Here is a 19,318-nt window from a genome sequence, read left to right on the forward strand (position 1 = left end):
ACTTACTACTGCAAATCCACCCAGGTAATTTTGCCATGTCAATTAACATGCAGTATGTTTGTGCCATGGCAAACATTTTACATCATGGCAAATTTGCATTCTTTTAAACAGAAAGAGTTACTTTCCCACCACCTAATTTAGGTGTACGCGCCAATATTTTTTAATCTCCCGCTAAAAGGTCCCAAATTAGCATCTTTGTTCCCACCAAAAAATTAGCTTCCCGCTAAATACCTTCCTAACAACCCACGAATATATAATTCTAGACCAAACGACGGCGTCTTCACGGGCGATTGGATCTGAGCTCTCGTCTCGGTTCATCTGTGCTGCTGGCGTCATGACGGCGTCAACAGAACGAACCACATCAGGTGCACGGCGTCAGGTTAGTCCTCCTCCTGATCTCCTCCATCGCTGAAAATCCAGTCCTCCTCAATCTCCCCCTCCTCCCTCTCCTCTGCGCCCGCATCTGTCCGGGATCAAACCCCCACGAGCTCCTCCTCGGTGTGCGGCTCTCTCGATCCCGATCCATTCAGAGGGGCTGCCCCTTCTCTCCTCCGCTCGCCGCTTGGCCGTAGAAAAGAAGTCAGGGCAGGCGACATGCCGCCGCCGGTGGAATTTTCCCATCGCGCCTCAATTTGGCCGCCTCGGCGGAGGCGCTCGCGGCCTGGAGGGTCGGTGCAGCGCCTCACCTTGGCCTGGAGGCTGGCCGCCATGGAGCTCGCCTCGGCCTTGAACTGGGGCTCGACGGGGCCTCCCAGCCCGGTTCATGGCCGCAGCCGTCTTGGCTGTGCACGCCGGTGTCGTGACGTGGTGGCCAGGCGCTGGTTACTGCCTCACCCGACCCCAGCGTGCCCGAGATGCCTGCAGACCTCTCCACCATCTCTGCTCCTGGTTCGCTCTGTTTCCTCCTGGACGCCAAAGGGGGTCGTGAGCATTAGATTGGTTTTTGAACATTAGATCCATTAGATCCATTAACTGAAAGATATAGACGTACTCTGTATGTACAAATCTAGCTAGCTAGCTAATACAAGCAGCTTAATTGATTGTTGTATGAGCAGCTTTGCCGCTGCATATCCAGGTTTAGTCATCCTCTGCATTGCATTTGATTCAGATTACCATAAGATGATTTTTAATAGATATTTGGTCTTACACGAGTCACATTGGATTTTTTCCCTATAGATTCAGAGTAGTATTTTCATGAACCTATCACTGATACTTTGCCTTTCATGTCCATTCACATATGTCTGGTTTACCTACACAAGGGCACAATGATGAATTTTACGGAGGATGCTCCGGGTACACAACATCCTTACTTCATAATCACCTATCTGAATGGTGCAAAATATCAATACTTTGTTAATGCTAAGTCCCATGATTGTTTTTGTGTGCAGTAAAGAAAGGCTCTGTTCTCTTAACAAGGATGGAAAGTATAACGGCATACAAAAACCAACGTGGACAACCCAAATCTGGTAAATTGTTTAGCATTTGCTATAATGCATAAAATCTTGGTGTGGGTTAAATAGCTAAACCTTCAAGACTACAAAATGTTTTACAGGAACTCCAGAACAATCTGACATTCCAGTATCTGCTAATGACATGTGTTCCCTTGCTGAATGGCCATCCCATGCTCGCCGCAACCGTGCGCTACTACAGGATGGTACTTGCTTTCGTTTACATTTATGTCATCATTTTTACAATCTAATGCTGAGTAATACAATTTTTCTTGTATGATCTGGGCTGTAGAAGCTGGTGGACAGAAGAAGAAAGGGCGAGGTGTTCTAAAAGGTTTTAAAGCATCTAAGAAGCGTTTTGCCAATGGATCTGCAAAGCTAAATATTACATTCTCTGAAAAATTGGGTGGTACAGTAGGAATGAACTATCGTTCGTTCAAGGATGACGTGGTAGTCATAATGAAAAGAAAGTTACCACTCATTGGAGTGAGGACGTGGTCGGACATTCACCCTACCATTCATCGACTCATTGTTGCAGATATGATAGTGCGTACAACATTTTTCACATGTGTTATCTTATTTTACCATCGATAATGCAGTGCTTATGTATATTTATTTGCTGTATGCTTTACAGGACAAATGGGACCTAGAAGATACACCAGAAACAGAAGAAAAAGTTCTCAAAATTGCGAAAGAGAGATATAGAGGCTGGCGATCAACTCTAAGCTCCACTTACAAGGCATACAAAACAGATGCAGCTAGATTGGCTAATCTGCCAGAAGATTTACAACCAGAAGAGTGGGAATGGATGATTGAGTACTTTGGCACTGATTCAAAATTTCAGGTTATCTCTAAGATCACGGTTTGTCTATTATGTGTTAAGATCAAATGGCTAGTCTCACTGGTTATATCTGGTTTCAATGAATTGATAGGAACGCAGCCAAATCAACGCCGATAACCGTAAGAAACAGAAGACAAAACACATAATGGGATCAAAATCTTACTCGCAAGTTAGTTTTGAGAAGGTATGAGTCCAACTAAATATGTATGCCTTGCTGCTAAATATGGTGTCATGTTTCAAGCATCTCATTGTTATATTACTTGCAGAGAAACTTGGAAACTGGAGAAGAGCCAGATTGTATTGCTCTATGGGAACTCACCCACACAAACGATGGAACATGGTCTAACATAGATTCCTAGAAAGTTTACGTGAGTACACTGACTTTTGGTTATTCTATAGTTAGTCAATGATGTGAATTCGGCATGTTTCATCATCAGATGCGATTATTCATGTGTTGGACCGTGTTATTCTTGTTTCATCTTTTATAGTGTCAATATTGATGCTGCACCTATAATTGTTCCTTTCATTTTAGGACAAAGCACTTGAAGAGGTTAAAAACAAACAAGCTGAAACTGAAGGTCCACTTTCAAGTGAGCAGAAAAACAATATTTTCCAGACCGCATGCAAAGACACTCTGGAATGCAAGTCATTGCAGCCTCGTGGGTACGGATACATGGCCAAAACTTCAACTAGTTCTGAAAAGTTCCGTATCCAGATTGAAGAGCAAGCTCGTGCTACAGCAGCCACCCAGGAGCGAAACTCTCAGCTCAGCCAGCAGGTCAATGACTTAGAAGATCAACTACAAGCTGAACGTGCTAACACACAAGAGAGGATTAACTTAGAGCGTGCTGAGAGAGAACAACTTGAGGAGAGGTTAAAAGAAGAGCGTGCTGAAAGGGAAAGATTGTTGCAAGAGGAGCGAACATCAAGGCTGGAATTGGAAAAAAACATGATGGCAAAGTTTGTAGAATTGAGCAAACAGATGGGAACCCAACAGGTGATGGTTATTACAGTCATATGCTTCCGACCTTGTAAGATTTATGTTGCTTACTTGCATTGCTAAAAGTGCACTTCTATTTACAGGTGCCTACGAAGAGGATTGACAAAGAAAATAGTAATCCAAACTTGCAAAATATTCTTTCATAGACATCTAGTCCTAATAAGACTCCAGGTTCAAGGCTGACTGCTATTTCTTCAAATGCGCTCATACAAGCTGCAACAAGGCAATCTCGAATGTTTAAAGCAATGGTAAGTCACAACCTTGCTTTCTCTTCATGTTCACCTGCATTTTATACGTCATTGGTCTTCATAATTAGCTAGCTGCTTCTTCTCTTTTACCATGTGTTGTTGCTGCATCGAGTCACAACTTCAACAAAAAACGAATATGTGATAGCTAGGGACATGAACTTAACTGAAACTATACATCTAGTCATAACTTAAATCAATAGCAGGAGCTTTTAGTAGATGTATGATCGGATGATGGTACCATTCTGTATGCACGAGCAGGATGTCATGATCATGCGCGTGATGCCTTCGCTGATGAGTCCACTGCAATGTCCCATGTAGTATTGTAACGCCCTCGATGCGGCTATAGCTCCCACGTGTCGAGGCACGACTTAGAGACATAACCGCATTGAAAGCAATGTCGCAAGTCAGGCAATCTTTACAACATCCCATGTAATACATAATAAAAGGGGGAGATAACATAGTTGGCTTACACTCGCCACGTCACATCAGAGTACATAAATAACATCCATCAAGCAATCACTCATGGCCCGACTACGGAGCCAAAATGAAAAAGAACCCAACATGCGACAAGGCCCTGAATCAAACCCCAACTAGGCACCACTACTGATCATCGGGAAAGGAAACATAATAACGCTGAGAGTCCTCGTCGAACTCCCACTTGAGCTCGTACTCGTCACCTGGAGCGGAATCACCTGGACCTGCATCTGGAGTTGTAGTATCTGTGAGCCACAGGGACTCAGCAATCTCACACCCACGCGATCAAAACTATTTAAGCTTATAGGAATGGATAAGGCAAGTATATGTGGAGCTGCAGCAAGCGACTAGCATATGTGGTGGCTAACTTATACGCAAAAGAGAGCGAGAAGAGGAGGCAAGGCGCGAGTGAGAAACTAGAGGAACAACCTGCGCAAGCATTACTCCAACACCGTGTCCACTTCCCGGACTCCGCCGAGAAGATGCCATCACGGTAACACACTCAGTTGATTCATTTTAATTAATTAAGGTTTACGTTGTCTACAACCGGACATTAACAAATTCCCATCTGCCCATAACCGCGGGCACGGCTTTCGAAAGTTCAATCCCTGCAGGGGGGTCCCAACTTAGCCCATGACAAGCTCTCACGGTCAACGAAGGATAAGACCTCCTCCCAAGACGTTCCAATCAGACTCGGTATCTCGGTAACTCAAGACACTTCGACAGGTTAAAACAGACCAGCAACACCGCCCGAATGTGCCGACAAATCCTGATAGGAGCTGCACATATCTCTTTCTCAGGGCACACTCAGATAGGTCAAGCTACGAGTAAAACCAACCCTCAAGTTTCCCCGAGGTGGCCCCGCAGGCTGCCCAGTTCGGACCAACACTCAGAGGAGCACTGGCCCGGGGGGGGGGGGTAAATAAGATGACCGTTGAGTCTGCAGAACCCAAGGGAAAGAAAAGGCTAGGTGGCAAATGGTAAAACCAATGTTGGGCATTGCTGGAAAAGCTTTAATCAAGGCGAAATATCAAGGGGTTCCCATTATAACCCAACCGCGTAAGGAACGCAAAATCCGGGAACATAACACCGATATGACGGAAACTAGGGCGGCAAGAGTGGAACAAAACACTAGACGAGAGGCCGAGCCTTCCACCCTTTACCAAGTATATAGATGCATTAAGATAACATAGCAATATAGTGATATCCCAACAAGCAAATAAAAGGTGCTCCAATAGGAACGGCTCCAATCTTCACCTGCAACTAGCAACGCTATAAGAGGGGCTGAGCAAAGCGGTAACATAGCCAATCAACGGTTTGCTAGGACAATGGTAGGTTAGAGGTTCAATCACGAAATTGGGAGGCTGACAAGTAAGTGGTAGGCATCGTAGCAGTGGCAAAGCAAAAGAGCGAGCAAACTAGCATAGCAAAGATAGTGGTGATTTCGAGGGTATGATCATCTTGCCTGCACAGTTGTCAAAACTGACTGGATCCTCACAAGCAAACTCAACGGGCTCCTCGGTAGCGAACTCGTCTCCCGGCTCTACCCAACAAGACAAACAAGCAACAAGGATACAATCAACCACGTGCAAGACCAAGCGATATGATGAAATGATGATATGCTATGCGGGATGCGATGCGGGATGCAAAATGCAAGATATGACAGGAAATGCATGAACCTGGCCTCAAATTGGAATTCCAAGGGTGACACTGGATAGAGGGGATGAAATCTCTTGAAAACGATATTAAGATCATTGGAATCGGAGCTACGGTTTGGAAATGGCAAGCGTTTTAAGATATGACACCGGTCTGCGATTTACAGCAAGTAGGCATCTAAATGCAACGAAATGAACATGCTACAGCCACCAAACATGAAAACAAAATACATGGCAGTGATGTACACAAGATGGTTAACAAATCACTTGCACTGAGCCATAGGCAAAATCATCCATTAAGGGGTTCAAGCAAGCATGGCAAAAACGCAAACAAGTTGACGATCTGCCCAGATTAACAACGAAGCAAAAGTTGAGCTCGATTGAGTCAACCTAGAGCACTCCACATATGCAAACAAAGACATGGATGGATAGAGCATAACATAAATATCAAAACTCCCTTACTTATCATCCTCAAAAGAGGCACGGATCACTAGGAAACCAGCTGGACATATAGCATCACGAACTAAAATATCCCAGACTTTGTGAAAATCACTAAGTCCCTGAAATCAGCAATCTCAGGTACCTCTCTTCGCAAGCTTGCACAAGACAACACACACATCCTAAAAATGCATGGGTGGCACCTCTGGAAAGAAGACAAAATGCTTAACAATTCATCCCAAAGGGGCACAGGCATATCATGCACGAATTAAACATGGCAAAAATGACAAAAGTGCATGATGAACTAACGGATCTGCAATTTAACTCACGAAGCCTCCTTCTAACAGCATTTAGGGCATCAAGATGAACTCAAATGCAAATGATGCAATGGAATGAAATGATGTAAATGTCGAGTCGAAGATTTTGATATATCATATGCCCAAAACGGAGCTACGGTTGCGGAGATACGAGCAGTCAAAGAATGCATCATGAGCTAGGGTTTGGGGAAAAAGTCAACCGATGCCCAGATCCAGATCTGGATCGGCACGCTTCCCGAGGCGGCGCCGGAGTTACTGTAGCTCGCCGGAGAACGCGGGGGTCGCCGGTAGGGATGGAGGAAGAAGAAGCCGGGGCGAGGCCGGGCGGCGCCGGAGGAGGGGGCGGCGACCGCGGGCGGCGGCGCCCGGGGCGGCGGACGGTGGCGGGGAGCGGTCGGGCGGCGGGTGGCGAGGTCCGGCTCGGCGGCGGTGGCGGCCGCGGCGGCGCTGGTCACTGGCGTCGGGGAAGGAGGCGGCGCAGGCGTCGGGGTCGGGCGCGGGGAGCGGCGGCGCGGAGACGGGCCGCGGGGGCCGGCCTCGGGCTCCCGGGCCTCGGCGGCGGCGATGTGGGCCTCGCCCACGTGGCGGCGCGGGATTCGCTGCGGCGGCGGGGCGGACAACGTCCGGCGCGGGCGGACACGTCCGGCCCGGCGCGGGGAAGGAGATCTGTTTTTTTTAGGAGGAGGACGGGGAGGAAGACGAGATCCGAAATGGGGGGGTGTTTAAATAGGCATAAGTGGAGCTAGGAGATTCCAAATGAGGTGCGGTTTTCGGCCACGCGATCGTGATCGAACGCTCTAGGACACGGAGCAGAGTTAGGTGGGTTTTGGGACAAATTTGGGGGGTGTTGGGCTGCAACACACACGAGGCCTTCTCGGTCCCTCGGTTAACCGTTGGAGTATCAAACGAAGTCCAAATGACCCGAAACTTGACAGGCGGTCTACCGGTAGTAAACCAAGGCCGCATGACAAGTCTCGGTCCAATCCGGAAATGTTTAATCCCCACACACGAAAGAAAGCTAGAAATGGCCACCGGAGGAGAACGAAGCGCCGGAAAGCAAAACGGACAACGGGGAAAATGCTCGAATGCATGAGATGAACATGTATGCAAATGCAATGCACATGATGACATGATAAGAGATGCATGAAAAAGAAAAACAACACACGGAAACAAAGACCCGAACCCGAGAAATAAATATAACTTAACACCGGAAACGGCAAGAGTTGGAGTACAAATATGGAAAGTTACATCCGGGGTGTTACAACACTCCACCACTACGAAGAGATCTCGTCCCGAGATCTGGGACTGAAAGAACTCCGGGTACTCAGAACGGAGGTGATCCTCGCGTTCCCATGTAGCTTCACGGTCGGAATGGTGAGACCACTTGAATTTGAGAAATTTGATTGACTTGTTGCGAGTCTTGCGTTCAGTCTCTTCAAGAATAGCAACTGGGTGCTCACGATAGGAGAGATCTTCTTGGAGCTCAATGTCCTCGAAGTTGACGGTGCGGTCAGGAGTCTTGAAGCACTTTCGAAGCTGAGAGACGTGGAACACATCATGAACATTTGCAAAGTTTGAAGGAAGCTCAAGTTGATAGGCGAGGTCGCCTCTCTTGCTGACAATCTTGAAAGGTCCCACGTATCTAGGGGCAAGCTTCCCTTTGATACCGAAGTGACGAGTACCTTTCATAGGAGAGACGCGGAGGTAAACATGATCTCCGATCTCGAAAGCCAAATCACGGAGCTTACTATCATAGTAGCTCTTCTGGCGGGATTGGGCTGCTTTGAGGTTATCACGAATGACTTTGCACGTTTCTTCTGCTTCTGTGATTAAGTCATTACCCAGCAGCTGACGTTCACCGGTTTCAGACCAGTTGAGAGGGGTACGACACTTCCTGCCATACAGAATTTCAAAAGGGGCCTTGCCCGAACTTGCTTGAAAACTGTTGTTATAGGAGAATTCAGCATAAGGAAGACAATCCTCCCACTTCATGCCGAAAGAGATCACACAAGCCCTAAGCATGTCTTCGAGAATCTGGTTGACATGCTCGACTTGACCGCTCGTTTGAGGATGGAAAGCAGTGCTGAAGCGGATGTTGGTGCCCATGGCCTTCTGAAAAGAATCCCAAAACTTCGAGGTAAAGATACTGCCATGGTCTGAAGAGATCACTTGAGGAATACCGTGCAGAGAGACAATGCGAGAGGTATAGAGTTCCGCCAATTGAGCTGCAGTGATCGACTCTTTGATAGGTAGAAAATGAGCCACTTTGGTGAGTTTGTCGATGGCAACAAATATAGCATCATTGCCACGCTTGGACTTTGGAAACCCAGTCACGAAGTCCATTTCAATGTGGTCAAACTTCCATTCTGGAATGGCAAGAGGTTGGAGGAGACCTGCTGGCCTTTGGTGTTCTGCCTTCACTCTTCTGCAGACATCACATTCATTCACGAATTGAGCGATCTCGCGCTTCATTCGAGTCCACCAATAAGCTTGCTTGAGATCCTGATACATCTTCGTACTACCAGGGTGGATGGAGAGGAGAGAGTTGTGAGCCTCGTTCATGATCACTTTACGAAGTTCACCTTTGGGCACAACAATACGATCCTCGAAGAAGAGAGTGTCCTTGTCATCAAGGAGGTAGCACTTGTACTTGGACTGACTCTTTGCAATCCCAATCTTCACCTTTTTCACCATAGCATCAAGAAGCTGGGCTTGGCGAATCTGGTCTTCTAAGGTAGGAGAAACTTGAAGGTTGGCGAGGAAACCTTGAGGAACAACTTGAAGATTCAGCTTGCGGAAAGCTTCACAAAGCTCGGGTTGATAAGGCTTGAGAATCAGACTATTGCAATATGCTTTTCTGCTCAAAGCGTCAGCAATCACATTGGCCTTGCCAAGAGTATACTCAATACTCGGGTTATACTCTTGAATCACTTCGACCCATCGAGTTTGCCTTAGGTTGAGATTAGGCTGAGTGAAGATGTACTTGAGACTCTTGTGATCAGTGAAAATGTCCACTTTTCTTCCCAATAGAAGATGTCTCCAAGTTAAAAGAGCATGCACAACTGCCGCCAACTCGAGATCATGAGTGGGGTAGTTCTTCTCATTAGGCTTCAACTGGCGAGATGTATAAGCAACAACTTTCTTCTCTTGCATCAAAACTGCACCGAGACCTTGGAGAGAGGCATCACAAAAGACCTCGTACGGCTTGGATTCATCAGGCGGAGTCAGAACTGGAGCAGTGATCAACTTCTCTTTCAAAGTGTTGAAAGCAATATCACACTCCGGAGACCAAACGTACTTGACATGCTTCTGAAGAAGATTTGAGAGAGGCTTCGCAATCTTAGAAAAGTTTTCAACGAATCTTCTGCAATAGCTTGCGAGACCGAGGAAACTGCGGAGTTGCTTCACGTTCTGAGGAGGTTCCCAATTCACAATTGCGGATACCTTCTCGGGATTCAGGGAAATGCCCTTGGCACAGATGATATGACCAAGATAAAGAACCTCATCGAGCCAAAATTCACACTTGGAGAACTTGGCGTAGAACTGATGTTCCCTGAGCTTGTCAAGAACCAAACGCAAGTGCTTGGCATGATCTTCCTTGTTCTTCGAGAAAACCAGAATGTCATCGAGATAGACCAAAACGAAGTCATTGGTGTAGGCGTTGAAGATGAAGTTCATCATGCGAGAGAACGTCGGAGGAGCGTTGGCGAGGCCAAAAGACATGACAGTGTATTCATATGAACCAAAGCTTGTTCTGAATGCTGTCTTGGGAATATCCTCTTCACGAATGCGAATCTGGTGATAACCCATACGAAGATCAAGCTTGGAGAATACGTGGGCACCCTTGAGTTGTTCGAACAGCTCATTGATGTTGGGAAGTGGGTATTTGTTCTTGATGGTCTTCTTGTTCACTGGACGGTAATCAACACAAAGTCGACTCGATCCATCCTTCTTCTTCACAAAAAGAACACCACAACCCCACGGAGAAGTACTAGGCCGGATGAGACCCAATCTTTCTTGCTCATCGAGTTGTTTCTTCAACTCCTTCAACTCTTCGGGGCCGAGCTTGTAGGGACGTGTTTGCACACAGGTTCCGTACCGGGCTCAAGTTCAATAACAAATTCAACCGGCCGGTTTGGAGGCATCCCTGTGAGTTCTTCTGGAAAAACGTCTTGATACTCACAAACAACCGGAATCTGCGAAATAGCATCCAATTCACCCTTCTCATTGAGAGAAAACAACCGGATGGTATTATCCCGAGCGGCAAAGACAATGACATCCTCAGACGTATGAGTCAGTTGAATCTGCCTGGCTGCACAATCAAGCTGAGCTTTATGCTTAGAGAGCCAGTCCATCCCGAGAATAAGATCGATATCCGAGTTACCAAGAACCATAGGAGAAGCAAGAAACTTGAAATCGCCCATCGTGATAGAGACATCTGGCACCTCCAGACTTGCACTCAAACGTTTGCCAGGAGAAACGATATCCATTTGTTTACCCAAATGAGAAGAAACGAACTCATGCTTGGTAAAAAATGGCTTTGACATGAAACAATGCGATGCACCCGTGTCAAAAAGAGCTTTTGCAGGAATATCATTAACAGGAAGGTTACCCATGATGACATCTGAAGAATCCTCTGCCTGAGCTGCATTCATCAAATTGACCTTGGCGTGCTTAGGGTTATGCTTGACCACAGCTGTACTTGCCGATCTCACAGGAGGAGGAGGAGGAAGACGCCTCTGGTTGAAACACTTGTTGGCATAGTGACCCTTCTGTTGGCACTTGTTGCACGTGACCTCTGAAAGCGGACGGTGATACGGAGCACTCGATCTTGGAGCTTGAGACGAAGCCTTGTTCTGAAAGCCTGGGTTGGGTGGGTGGGAAGAACCACTGCCACCTTTGCTCTTCTGCTGATACGGCTGACGGAACGGAGGAGGAGGAAGCCAAAACTTCTGCTGCTTGGCCACTTGAGTAGAGGAAGACGGAGTAACATCTCTGACTCGCTTCCTGGAAGCATCACACCTCAACTGAGCAGCCTCTTGCTTCAGTGCCATGTTGTAGAACTCATCGTATCTCAACGGCTCAAAGAGGACAAGAGCGAGCTGAATTTCTTCACGAAGACCACCCCTGAACTGATAGATCATGCTCTTCTCATCAGGCACGTCCTGCTTGGCAAAGCGGGCAAGTTTCTGTAACAATTTGTTGTAGTCATAGACAGACAAGGAGCCTTGCTTCAGATTGCGGAATTCCTCACGCTTGCTTTCAACCATGCTCTGCGGAATGTGATGAGCACGGAAATCTTGACAGAAATCATCCCAAGTGATCAAACGTCCACCTCTGGAATCCTTGTACTGCTGGAACCACTCTGCAGCCTGATCTTTGAGTTGGAAGGAAGCGAATTTCACAAAGTCCTCAGGCCTGACGTTGCTGCACTCGAAATGCTGGCCCAGATCCACTAGCCAATCGTCAGCATCGGTTGCCTCAACACAATTGCTGAAAGTCTTTGGCCCGTTAGCAAGGAACTGGTTGAGTGTAGCAAAGTGACTCTGATTGCTGCCTTGATTCCCTTGACTGCCTTGATTGCGCTCTTGGAGAATTTGCATGATCAGCTGAGTGTTTGCATTGGTTGCGGCCATCACAGCTTGCCATGCCTCTGGAGGAGGTGGAGGCGGTGGCGGATCAGGATTCGGAGTCATGCGCGTTGGAGGAGCCATCCTGAAGAGGTTGACCACCATTAGCACATGACAGATAAATATTGAAGCTGAATCCAACGGAATGAAAATTGTAACATATAGTCTTCACATCCGAACAAAATGAACGAATGTATTTCTCTTGAAGTGGTCACATATTCCTAAATTGCGAAGCCACGAAGAATCAGGTAGAAGGGGTACAACAACGAGGGATGGAATCATCATATGACGTCGAAGCAAAACGAATGCCACAACTCGAAATAAAACCAAGGGTTGGCTTGCGGAATAAGCGGGAACAAATACATGATAGAAATTTCGTCCGAAGTTTTCATGGTGGGACCTACACGGGCTCGATCGTACAGCACCATCATGTACAAGGCAGTGCACATGACATACGAAGCGTCCCCGAGTCAGCATAGCCAAGGACTCTTTAAGACACAACGAGACCACTGTAAAATCGACCGTGAATAGGCAAACCACTAGACGTCAAACCCCAATTTCATATCATACATCTGTCGGAAAGATATCCTAAGGCTACTAGAATTCCCACCTATGAAATTCCCGAAATTTTCCCGGTTATGCAATCAGGTGTTGGGGATACAGGGGAAGCATAATAACTCACCCAAGCTAGCAAATCCTACATCCAGCTGTATCCATCCTTCAACACATAACCAAGAAACCTCCGGAAACCATCTATCTCAACCTTCGAAAAGCATTCGTTATACAAGTTATGGCGATACTCCCGAACTCCCGCCCCAGTACTGGGTGGCGTCGAGGTTATCTCACCAACGAACTGCATAAAAGAGATTTTCGATGTCGCGCACAAATCTCAAGTATAACAGAATTGCAACGATAAAATTGTGACGACAATACCTCGGAGCTCAACTCCCCGGGACACTGCCACAACCCCTAAAGACAGGAGGCACCAAGAACAATGTTCTCGTCACAGAACCATCGGAACAAAACCAAGATACTCGCGTGATCCTAAAAAATTTTTTTTTTAGTGAAATTTGAGAAGAGAAGAGTCAAAACTCTACGTCAGGATGCCTTACCAGAGCGATGAGGAGACTGGGAAGTAAAAAGAATTCCTAACTCTCCGATATATAATTCCTAAGTGACTCAAAACATTTTTCTAGACACAACTCGGCTGCTAAAAACGATCAAGCAATGGGGGCTCCTAAGGTCGGGGAAGGCTCTGATTACCAACTTGTAACGCCCTCGATGCGGCTATAGCTCCCACGTGTCAAGGCACGACTTAGAGACATAACCGCATTGAAAGCAATGTCGCAAGTCAGGCAATCTTTACAACATCCCATGTAATACATAATAAAAGGGGGAGATAACATAGTTGGCTTACACTCGCCACGTCACATCAGAGTACATAAATAACATCCATCAAGCAATCACTCATGGCCCGACTACGGCGCCAAAATGGAAAAGAACCCAACATGCGACAAGGCCCTGAATTGAACCCCAACTAGGCACCACTACTGATCATCGGGAAAGGAAACATAATAACGCTGAGAGTCCTCGTCGAACTCCCACTTGAGCTCGTACTCGTCACCTGGAGCGGAATCACCTGGACCTGCATCTGGAGTTGTAGTATCTGTGAGCCACAGGGACTCAGCAATCTCACACCCACGCGATCAAAACTATTTAAGCTTATAGGAATGGATAAGGCAAGTATATGTGGAGCTGCAGCAAGCGACTAGCATATGTGGTGGCTAACTTATACGCAAAAGAGAGCGAGAAGAGGAGGTAAGGCGCGAGCGAGAAACTAGAGGAACAACCTACGCAAGCATTACTCCAACACCGTGTCCACTTCCCGGACTCCGCCGAGAAGAGGCCATCACGGTAACACACTCAGTTGATTCATTTTAATTAATTAAGGTTTACGTTGTCTACAACCGGACATTAACAAATTCCCATCTGCCCATAACCGCGGGCACGGCTTTCGAAAGTTCAATCCCTGCAGGGGGGTCCCAACTTAGCCCATGACAAGCTCTCACGGTCAATGAAGGATAAGACCTCCTCCCAAGACGTTCCGATCAGACTCGGTATCTCGGTAACTCAAGACACTTCGACAGGTTAAAACAAGACCAGCAACACCGCCCGATAGGAGCTGCACATATCTCTTTCTCAGGGCACACTCAGATAGGTCAAGCTACGAGTAAAACCAACCCTCAAGTTTCCCCGAGGTGGCCCCGCAGGCTGCCCAGTTCGGACCAACACTCAGAGGAGCACTGGCCCGGGGGGGGGGGTAAAATAAGATGACCCTTGAGTCTACAGAACCCAAGGGAAAGAAAAGGCTAGGTGGCAAATGGTAAAACCAATGTTGGGCATTGCTGGAAAAGCTTTAATCAAGGAGAAATATCAAGGGGTTCCCATTATAACCCAACCGCGTAAGGAACGCAAAATCCGGGAACATAACACCGATATGACGGAAACTAGGGCGGCAAGAGTGGAACAAAACACTAGGCGAGAGGCCGAGCCTTCCACCCTTTACCAAGTATATAGATGCATTAAGATAACATAGCAATATAGTGATATCCCAACAAGCAAATAAAAGGTGCTCCAATAGGAACGGCTCCAATCTTCACCTGCAACTAGCAACGCTATAAGAGGGGCTGAGCAAAGCGGTAACATAGCCAATCAACGGTTTGCTAGGACAACGGTAGGTTAGAGGTTCAATCATGCAATTGGGAGGCTGACAAGTAAGTGGTAGGTATCGTAGCAGTGGCAAAGCAAAAGAGCGAGCAAACTAGCATAGCAAAGATAGTAGTGATTTCGAGGGTATGATCATCTTGCCTGCACAGTTGTCAAAACTGACTGGATCCTCACAAGCAAACTCAACGGGCTCCTCGGTAGCGAACTCGTCTCCCGGCTCTACCCAACAAGACAAACAAGCAACAAGGATACAATCAACCACGTGCAAGACCAAGCGATATGATGAAATGATGATATGCTATGCGGGATGCGATGCAGGATGCAAAATGCAAGATATGACAGGAAATGCATGAACCTGGCCTCAAATTGGAATTCCAAGGGTGCCACTGGATAGAGGGGATGAAATCGCTTGAAAACGATATAAAGATCATTGGAATCGGAGCTACGGTTTGGAAATGGCAAGCGTTTTAAGATATGACACCGGTCTGCGATTTACAGCAAGTAGGCATCTAAATGCAACGAAATGAACATGATACAGCCACCAAACATGAAAACAAAATACATGGCAGTGATGTACACAAGATGGTTAACAAATCACTAGCACTGATCCATAGGCAAAATCATCCATTAAGGGCTTCAAGCAAGCATGGCAAAAACGCAAACAAGTTGACGATCTGCCCAGATTAACAACGAAGCAAAAGTTGAGCTCGATTGAGTCAACCTAGAGCACTCCACATATGCAAACAAAGACATGGATGGATAGATCATAACATAAATATCAAAACTCCCTTACTTATCATCCTCAAAAGAGGCACGGATCACTAGGAAACCAGCTGGACATATAGCATCACGAACTAAAATATCCCAGACTTTGTGAAAATCACTAAGTCCCTGAAATCAGCAATCTCAGGTACCTCTCTTCGCAAGCTTGCACAATACAACACACACATCCTAAAAATGCATGGGTGGCACATCTGGAAAGAAGACAAAATGCTTAACAATTCATCCCAAAGGGGCACAGGCATATCATGCACGAATTAAACATGGCAAAAATGACAAAAGTGCATGATGAACTAACGGATCTGCAATTTAACTCACGAAGCCTCCTTCTAACAGCATTTAGGGCATCAAGATGAACTCAAATGCAAATGATGCAATGGAATGAAATGATGTATATGTCGAGTCGAAGATTTTGATATATCATATGCCCAAAACGGAGCTACGGTTGCGGAGATACGAGCAGTCAAAGAATGCATCATGAGCTAGGGTTTGGGGAAAAAGTCAACCGATGCCCAGATCCAGATCTGGATCGGCACACTTCCCGAGGTGGCGCAGGAGTTACTGTAGCTCGCCGGAGAACGCGGGGGTCGCCGGTCGGGATGGAGGAAGAAGAAGCCGGGGCGAGGCCGGGCGGCGCCGGAGGAGGGGGCGGCGACCGCGGGCGGCGGCGCCCGGGGCGGCGGGCGGCGAGGTCCGGCTCGGCGGCGGTGGAGGCCGCGGCGGCGCCGGTCATCGGCGTCGGGGAAGGAGGCGGCGCAGGCGTCGGGGTCGGGCGCGGGGAGCGGCGGCGCGGAGACGGGCCGCGGGGGCCGGCCTCGGGCTCCCGGACCTCGGCGGCGGCGATGTGGGCCTCGCCCACGTGGCGGCGCGGGATTCGCTGCGGCGGCGGGGCGGACAACGTCCAGCGCGGGCGGACACGTCCGGCCCGGCGCGGGAAAGGAGATCTGTTTTTTTTAGGAGGAGGACGGGGAGGAAGACGAGATCCGAAATGGGGGGGTGTTTAAATAGGCATAATTGGAGCTAGGAGAGTCCAAATGAGGTGCGGTTTTCGGCCACGCGATCGTGATCGAACGCTCTAGGACATGGAGCAGAGTTAGGTGGGTTTTGGGACAAATTTGGGGGGTGTTGGGCTGCAACACACACGAGGCCTTCTTGGTCCCTCGGTTAACCGTTGGAGTATCAAACGAAGTCCAAATGACCCGAAACTTGACAGGCGGTCTACCGGTAGTAAACCAAGGCCGCATGACAAGTCTCGGTCCAATCCGGAAATGTTTAATCCCCACACACGAAAGAAAGCTAGAAATGGCCACCGGAGGAGAACGATGCGCCGAAAAGCAAAACGGACAACGGGGAAAATGCTCGAATGCATGAGATGAACATGTATGCAAATGCAATGCACATGATGACATGATAAGAGATGCACGAAAAAGAAAAACAACACACGGAAACAAAGACCCGAACCCGAGAAATAAATATAACTTAACACCGGAAACGGCAAGAGTTGGAGTACAAATAGGGAAAGTTACATCCGGGGTGTTACAAGTATCTCTTCCCGCTGATATAGGGGTTGTGAGGGTCGTTTTTTAAATGGACTCGCAACTCCTGATGGAAGCACTTAATATCAATAAGGTGGACTCGTCGGCCTATGCTGCTGTTATTGAGGATACCAAGTACCCGCTCAAATTATGGTTTTCTTATTATGAAATAAATGTATGTTGTCGCTCGGCAAACTCTGTTTTTCATGCGCTTGCTAGACTTGATAGGATGTTAGAACCTAACTGGAATGGGGAGGCTGATGTACCAGCCCTTGTGGCTGCTCCGTGCTTTGGGTGATTCAGCCCAGCACTGTTAAGTTAAAAGCAATGTTTTTTTCTGAAAAAAAAACTTTTAGTAGATGTACTTGTGGTTATGCCTTAGCCATTCACACTTGTATAGTTGTTCTGATGCCTTAGTTACATGCTTGCTGACACAGTATTAGCTAGTTAGTCTAGCAATAGTTTTTAACAATGGAGCTGGCATAATTGTATGGCGTATGTTATGTTCGACTCATTAACTATAACTTTTTTTATTTCTTGGTTGCAGGATCCAAAGAACTAGCTGGACTGGACTCTAGATCACGGGCAGTTTAGTCTTCGAAGTTAATTAGGATGGCTAAATTACATTTCAGTTTTATTTGATGGATATTTTCTATCAGAATTATGAATTATATGAATCTACATATTATACGTATGGTTTTGAATATTGTAATTGAAAGCTTGTATTTTTTACGGTTGCAATAGACTATTACCACAACCCACTTTTGGTTGCCACATGCTACCACCACTAAAAATATAGTGTTGCATCATATCTCAGTTGCTACGCCTATCTGTTTTGTTGCACTAGGATGTTGCAATGGAGCACTTTATATTGTTGTAATAGTTTGGCGCCACAAAAAATTTCATGATGCGATAACAGTTTGGCGCCACCAAAGTAAGTTTGTTGAAATAGAGCATCGCCACGGGAAGTTTAAATTGTCGCAATAATTTCTTGCTACAAAGATGTTACTTGTGGTGATACCTATTTGTCACCATCAAAACAAGTATGTTGCAATTTCCTGTTACGACGATTGGAATATTTGTTGCCAAAAGTTAATGCCACAAGCGCAGTGGGTCGTGGCAATATGCCTAATGCCATGAAAACAAGAATTGTTGTCATAGGTTATTGCCACAATTATAGTGGGTCGTGGCAACATACCTAAAGCCACAAAAACAAGGATTGTTGCCATAGTTTGTTGCCACAATTGACTATTGCCACGAAAGAGTAATGCGCCACGAAATGGCCGTCGTTGGCATAGGTTGTTGCCACAAATGTCTATCGCTACGACATATCAGTCTCCACAATTCATTACATGTTGCATTAAAGCTATCTCCACAAATCAAATTGTGGCATCAGGTGAGTGCTGCCACGGGAAAACATGTGGCAACTTCCCGCATGGATGTTGCAATAGCACACTTTGTTGCCACAATTATTTTTTTGTGGTGATAACCTATTACCATGTGTCCAGTCGCAACGGCTGCCAACGAATGTTGTTTCGTGGCAATAGGTACTTATTGCCACGAAACAACATGTATTGCAACAAACGGTTTTGTTGCAGTAGACCCGGATCCTTGTAGTGAGGGGTGCCGCACACCCCCTATGTTTCACCGATGAGGTGCTGGACCATGAATTTGCAGAGGGATTCAAACCCGTAAACATAGAGACATACGACAGAACAACAGATCCGGGGGTCTGGATTGAGGACTACATCCTTCATATCCATATGGCTCGAGGAGATGATCTCCACGCCATCAAGTACTTACCCCTCAAGCTCAAAGGGCCAGCTCGTCACTGGCTTAAAGGCCTCCCCGAAAGCTCCATTGGAAGTTGGGAAGAGCTCGAAGACGCCTTTCGGGCAATTTTTCAAGGGACTTATGTTCGACCTCCGGATGCGGACGATTTGAGTCATATAACTCAACAACCCGGAGAGTCAGCCCGAAAGCTTTGAAACAGGTTTCTTACTAAAAAGAACCAGATTGTCGACTGTCTGGACGCCGAAGCCTTGGCAGCTTTCAAGCATAGCGTCCATGACGAATGGGTCGCCAGACACATCGGCCAAAATAAGCCGAGAACGATGGCCGCATTTACAAACCTCATGACCCGCTTTTGCGCGGGTGAGAACAGCTGGCTAGCCAGATGCACCACCAGCGACCCCAGTACATCTAAAGTTAGAGATGGAAACTGG

At 47.0% G+C, this 19,318-nt stretch overlaps 1 pseudogene across 1 annotated transcript; it reads left to right on the plus strand.

Moving 5' to 3' along the window:
* Positions 1-263: 263 nt before the first annotated feature.
* On the plus strand, positions 264-17,850 carry LOC125538466 (uncharacterized; annotated as a pseudogene). Its single transcript, XR_015616860.1, has 11 exons — positions 264-379; positions 1,260-1,293; positions 1,389-1,466; positions 1,553-1,654; positions 1,741-1,994; positions 2,083-2,292; positions 2,381-2,473; positions 2,556-2,657; positions 2,822-3,286; positions 3,373-3,537; positions 17,641-17,850. The product of XR_015616860.1 is annotated as an uncharacterized LOC125538466 (transcript).
* Positions 17,851-19,318: the final 1,468 nt, after the last annotated feature.

The sequence above is a fragment of the Triticum urartu genome, chromosome 2A (genome assembly GCF_056163025.1).
Source record: "Triticum urartu cultivar PI428250 chromosome 2A, HENAU_Tu73, whole genome shotgun sequence".
Taxonomy (NCBI): domain Eukaryota; kingdom Viridiplantae; phylum Streptophyta; class Magnoliopsida; order Poales; family Poaceae; genus Triticum; species Triticum urartu.